Source organism: Cydia splendana, chromosome 22 (genome assembly GCF_910591565.1).
Source record: "Cydia splendana chromosome 22, ilCydSple1.2, whole genome shotgun sequence".
Taxonomy (NCBI): Eukaryota; Metazoa; Arthropoda; class Insecta; order Lepidoptera; family Tortricidae; genus Cydia; species Cydia splendana.
This window is the reverse complement of record NC_085981.1, coordinates 9,773,012-9,780,156: the sequence shown is the minus strand read 5'-3', so window position 1 is coordinate 9,780,156 and position 7,145 is coordinate 9,773,012.

Below are 7,145 nucleotides of genomic sequence, written 5' to 3'. Positions count from 1 at the left end.
TTTTTTTATGTAGTAATGATATTGCGCTTTCAACTATTTTTAACTCGAAAAAAAAAACTCACAAAATGAGAGATGAATGCATTATGACGGAATAGGTTCTCATAAAACTCATAGTAAATATAAGTATTATAAGTAGTATTTTTTGACGTTTAGTAAAGGGATTTATTTGGCTGTCTACTCTGGCTAGTGCCCAGCCGTTAAAAGTAGTTCGGATTCGTCAAATATTATTTATTTGGAAAACAAACAAGTTTGTCAGTAGAAAAAGGCGCGAAATTCAAATTTTCTATGGGACGATAACTCTTCGCGCCTACATGTTTTCAAGTTGCCTCTCTTTTCTACGGAAATGGCTTGACAGAGTATATATTTTAGTCTAGTAAACATTATTTTAAATTTGTATTGTACAGTTCACGAAAATACCCATCACGTCATATAACTGTACAGTCAATCAAAGAATAGCATACCACCATTCTTGAACCCTCTTAACTCATCCACGATCGGTTAAAAAAATCAATAACAACATCTCCGCGCATATTTCTTAATAGAATCAACAGTCGATTCAATTGTGTGTAAATCAACTCACACTAGCGCATTTATGGCATTTTATATCCACACATTCAAAAGGCCGACCAGTTTAAAAAGAGCCATGGTTATACAGAGTGATTTTGTTATGTTTGACTATACCTTCAGGGGTCAATGTGTTTACCTCGCGCGTCTAATGATCCATATAGGGACCGTGCGCGTTGGAGGGTCTGCCATCTTGTAGCCTGAATCGGAAACATATGTGCACAATGTGTACATTGCCAAAGCAAGTGCTACCATCTACCGTTCTCGTCGGTACGTTTCCTTGTGCATAGTAGGTTCTGCCATCTTGTGGGCTACATCGGAAGCATTAAACGACACATTTACGCCTCGCGCCAAAAATCTGACGGCTCCTATGCTGCCCCCTATAGTTAACTACCTATAGTTCATGCACCCTAGCCCTAAATAGTGCATGTATAGGTAATAATGAACAAATTTTAATATTATTATTGGTATGGTAACTGCCATAAAAAATGTCACTTCAGTAACATCATACTGAAGTATTCCGATGGCTTCATCATAGAAAGTTCTACATAAAAATCATAGTGCATAAATATAATATTAGATTTAAATCATTATACGTCGTTTTAAAGCCTCCGTACCTATAACTAATAATCAACTAACCATTCTTAACCCTTATTGCTAAGATATTGAGGTCCCCTGATGGCCAGCAGTAGTAATGAATACTACAGTGTCTACAGTGTTAATGTGTGTGTGCACACAGACTCTTGCGCATATTGTTCGTAAACCGGTTGCGCGAACTTGCTCGAGACGTCTGCCGTTTAGGGAGTGGATACGGTAGAGGCGGGAGCGGGAGCGTTTTTAGTAATGGTGGCAAACAGGTATACTTGATCATAATTGGACATCAAAGGCAAAGGCGCTAGAAATTCCAACGAGCTCTATATATGACAGGATTTTATTGACAGCGAGACAATTCCAGATTATTGACAACTCTACTAAAATACATCGGAAAAACATTCTTATCTATAGTATCTATATATCGGTAAAACGAAATTTGGCCCACTGTATTCAAGAAATACCTGAAGAGAGCTTTTCCGAGCGAATTCGGTGAAAATGGTGAAATAGTATTTTGTTTTACAAGGGGGTAAAGTTGTTGGTTCACTCATCGTGCTAATATTGATACCCAAGTAAGCGAAAGATTCCAAATTTGAACCACAAGCATAGCGAGTGGTTCGAAAAGTGAAATCTTTAGTGTTGCGAGGGTTTCTAGGCACGAGGGTAAAACAAACTTTGCTACCGAGTGAAACACAAAAATTTTCACCGACACAAGGAGAATAGTTACTGAAAATAAACCATTACAAATCAAATCAAAATGAATGCTATTTATAGTGTTTATCAAACACAATCATCACTTAGAGTTCAATCCTACTAGCCAACAACAATGAAACGACATGGAAACAACTCATTATTTGCATCTCATTTATTTGTCATACATGTTGTGTGAATAAAATGCAAATTTCACATCAGTTTTTTAAGGATAAAGAGAACCTTTACTCAATACATACAATACATTTATTGCACATAATGGTTACAGAGGTGGTATATATGTACATATAATTATAGATCACATTATGTACCCTGTTGGGCGCAGCAAAAAATAAGGAAAAAAGGAATAAGGATAAAAAATCGTCTACCGTCTCCAATTCTCCCTCAATTGCTCAAAGGTTAACTGGAAGATATCTTAAGGGGATAAGTTCGCCTTCGTGCTAATGACCAATGTTATTATCCTGTTTTGTTTTGATTTTTGTACTCTAAAGTGTTTCACTACTACTACTACTAGTACTACTACTACTACTAAAATACATATAGATTTCACTTAATGACGTAATACATAAGTTAATGTCTTCTAAATATTCATTTAACGAATAATAACTTTACGAGCTGGTGTAGTGAAATATTTCCGGCCCGCGTCCGCGCCCGCTTCCGCTTATGTCCGTGGACATTGCAGTGTCAGTGACACGCGCCCGCGCAGCCTTCGGCGGCTGTTTAGATACTCCTGGATCTTATGCTCCGACTATTTGACTTTACACTTACGAGTAAGCTTATTGGAGGGGAATTCTGTATTTGTTTAAGAACTTTTTTATACAAGTTGGTGACAAACAGGCGTTGAAGTAGGTTAGAGTTAGACCAAGATAAGTCTGCAACGATTTTGATAGCACACGCAGTACAAGTGTTATTTATACGACATATTTTCATAGAAGTTTGACTTTTATAATAATACTTGCACTGCGTGCTATCAACATCGTTGCAGACTTATATTGGTGTAATTCTAGGTGGGTAAAGTCTTGGACAATCTTAGAAGGACAAGTCGAAAAGACGAACACAGGCAAAAAAGAACTCGAGGAATAATCAGTATTATCACACCATCTTAAAAGAAATAATAAATATTATGGTGGTTACAGGGGTGGGCCAAAATAGTCACGGTATGGGTGCCGCAAGACGGGCGAGGATCTGGTAGGGCCAGATGGAGATGGCGGGATGACCGACGCGTATTTCAACGACTGGTCGGAGATTGGTCAAAACCGAGACGAATGGAAATCGAGGGGGGAGGCCTTTGCCCAGCAGTGGACCGTATAGGTTTATAATAATAATATGGGACAAACTTATTTAAATAGGCCTAGACCCACAGTAAGCTCAATAATAATGATCAATACCGACTAGAAAAGGCCGTCAAATTTAAATGTTTCCAAACAATACGATTGCTTATTAAATGTGATTTACATAATATATGTTCAAAACGCGAAAGCTTTAAATGTTATAATACGATTGCTAGCACAAAAAGACGATACATTTCGTCCCAAGGGATCTCATTGCCCATCTATTAATGCACTCCATCTAACCGTACATCTGTACATTCGCGTTTCCTGCGTGATTACCTGCGCAGACGCAACCCATACAAAAAGATATACTTTAACTCTCATGCATACAAACATACAAACAATTAAAAACCTTACAACAATGACATAAAGTTCAAAACGGTAAACACATCTTCGGAGTTGACTGTGTGACTTAGGCCCGTTTGTTTTGAAGTCTTTGAACACCGGCACCTATAGCCTAGGGATAAATATACGGAACGCTATTGTAGCTTTTCGTTCGAAAAAGACATAAGTCATTATTTCTAAAGGATACTTATACACCGTGCGCCTCAAATGCACGATAGCGACTATATTTTTGGTGTTATATTTGTAATTTAAAGTTTTTAACAAGCAGAAACGTCTGCGAACGATGCTATTATGCTTAGAATAAATTTAAAAGTGGAAAAATTACAATTTCCAGAGACCGTGAGTTCAAATCTCACCCAAGACAGTAATTTTTCCACTTTAAGTAGTAAATAAAGGATTTCTGCTATAAGTAAGTAATTACGTTTTACTGTGATGGTATCACGATGGTATCTATATAGGTAATAGTTTTTTTTCTGGAAAGAAGATCAATTTTGCTCAATAAATATTAAAAGTCCTCAAGTCATTAGATGATAATAAAAATTACCGAATTCATGCAACGGAATTCGGAATCCATAAAATGAGTTTTTTTATGAGATAGGTTGCAAACAAGCAGATGAGTCGCTCAAGGAAACCTGAAACACCAGAAGGGATGCAAGTGCGTTGCCGGAGTTTAAGATGTACGCTCTTTTCTTGAAGGTTTGAAGGTTGTATCGGTCCGGTAATACAGCGGTCGACCGTTCATTCCACAGGTTAGCTGTTTATATCACTTAGGGCCACTTGCACTATCCCACTAACCAGGGGTAAACCGGTTAAACCTGGAGTTACCATGGTTAACCAGTACAATTTGACACTGGGTTATCGGTTTAAGCAAGTGGCGCTTAGGCATTAAAATCTATGTTCGAAGGTTTATTTGAGCTCACGGTGTATAAGACATAATACAACCTGCTCAAACTTAATGCCTGTGACTCGTGCCGGTTCTAAATGACGTAAATATCACAACATACCCTAGTATTGAGCCGTTTTGGAACTGATCCTTATAGAACGAGTTCTGCAGTGCGTGATCCCGATTTGACCTGGGACTTGGATAATGGGAATGAGAAATATATATCCTGTTTAAGGTGGGTTGAATACATTGTTTTATATTTTAAAATTCTTTGGACATATCCATTTCATTGGTTCCACGATACTTACATCTGTGGAACGACTTTTAGTGCAGGGAAAAGTCGAAGGCACAAGTCGCGGTATGTCACCAATGCGTTGGTCAGACCTAGTCAAAAGTGCATTCAATGAACCCCTCCATTTATTTATTTATTTTATTTATTCAAACAAAATTTATACAGTCTGACAGTATAAACCAAATCACTACAATTTAGAGTTAACTTATACGCTACGGTACACAACACTTTACAAACAGTTTTATAAAATACCACTACCATCCATCGCCTCGCAATACCTCAGACAGATACTTCATACAGTTGCCCAATGCCCATCGACTTGCAAACAAATCACTTTCAGGAGCCATGACAGAAGCGCGTTCAGAAATTTTAGAGCGCGAATGAGAGGAGATTTTAGGTGTGCTGCAGTACGCGTTGCTGGTTCCATGAATGGACAAGAAGGGCTACAGTACGGGAGGAATGGCGACGGATTATGAAGCTTGCCACCGGCCCTGATATGACGACCACGACCACTCTGGCAAGAGTGTGACGACAAAGAAGAAGAATATTAAAATATTATTGCAGTACGAATTTACAAGTGCGACAGAGATGCATCACGTCGAACGGGGTTCGCGGTAGGCGCTCTGTCCAAAGTGGAGTAAAGCGACATGATGGATGGCTATGTCTGCTATAATTCTTCTTAATATTTTGTAAACAAATAATTGTCTTTCTCAATACAGTGGAAGATTATGCCACTTAGCGCGACTTGCACCACCCCACTAACCCGGGGTTAACCGGTTAAACCGTTAACCCAGTGTCAATTGTACTGGTAACCATAGTAACTCCAGGTTTAACCGATTAACCCCGGGTTAGTGGGATGGTGCAAGTGGCCCTAAGAAAGGACATTGACTTCTGTCCTTTAAGGTACGATCCTACGGACTCATAATCGCTCAAAGTCCAAATTAAATGTCAAGAAACAAACATGGCTACTGTCACAAAATACGCTAGTATAAATACTCGTATCTGCATGTCAATCGACTGTCATTCGAAATATTTCGATCCATTATAGACCTTAACACAATGAAATAAGACTTAAAATGGTTACGGATAGAAAATCTTCTTTTATACTGTACCAGTGGTCAGTTGGACAGCTGAAGATCGACAGGTTAAATATTTAAATAAAAATGATGTAAGTCAAAGAACAACTACGGTTAATTTTGAGCCTTATCACCTTAATGTTAGGGTTGGAATTTGTGCTTTACTTAGTGTTGTTACGTTCTTTTGGCATTTAGAAGTGAAGTTAAGCCGTGATCGATCGGTAAAGATGTTTCTTTTAATACCATAACGTGATTATTAATGGCTGCTATTCAACTGATCACCAGATTTAGTAAAATTTAATACCAAAAAAATCTATTTTACCACCCTAAAATCATGAATGATCACCAAAATTATAACACCATTTTAATGTGAAATGATTACCAATTTTATTACATTTTACTATCCTTTTAAAGGAAATGACACCAAACTAATCATTATTAACCCAAAAATAGTCAATGATTACCAAATTTCAAACCCCATTTTAATGTGAAATGATAACCAAATGTTTACATCTTGCTATCCTATTAAAGAAAATGACACCAAAATAATCATTGTAAACCCAAAAATAGTAAATGACCACCAAAATTAGAACTCCATTTTGATGTAAAATGATAACCAAATTTTTAATTCTTGCTATCCTATTAAAGCAAATGGCTCCAAAATAATTATTGTAAACGCAAAAATAGTAAATGATCACAAAAATTGTAACCACATTTTAATTAAAAATGTGCAAACATTTAATATATCGTTATCCTATTAAATTAATTAATCCACTTCGTCACCTTTTTCTAGTAGCATTTTATTTCTGCAAGGGTCGCAGTTCAAACCTAACCTAACCCACTTTTCTAGTAACATTTCGTTTCTGTATGGGTCGCAGTTCAAACCTAACCTAACCCACTTTTCTAGTAGCATTTCTTTTCTGTAAGGGTCGCAGTTCAAACCTAACCTAACTCACTTTTCTAGTAGCGTTTCGTATCTGTATGGGTAGCAGTTGAAACTTAACCTAACCTACTTTTCTAGTACCATTTCGTTTCTGTAAGGGTCGCAGTGCTAACCTAACCTAACCCACGTAACTGATAACAGTTTAACTTACTTTTCTAGTAGCATAACGAAATGCTACTAGAAAAGTAGATTAGGTTAGGTAGGTATGCGGTGCGGGCTACGGGGGGTTGAGCGGGAGGGGCTAGTAATTTTGGCATCAGTTTACTTTATTTGGTAATATGTATACATTTTTTGGTAATCATAGTGGTTTATTTAGGTGAAAATATCGCATTAATTTGGTCTTCAAGATTTGGTGATCATTAATGATTTTTGGTGATCATTCAATATATTTGGTATTTGAATTAATACA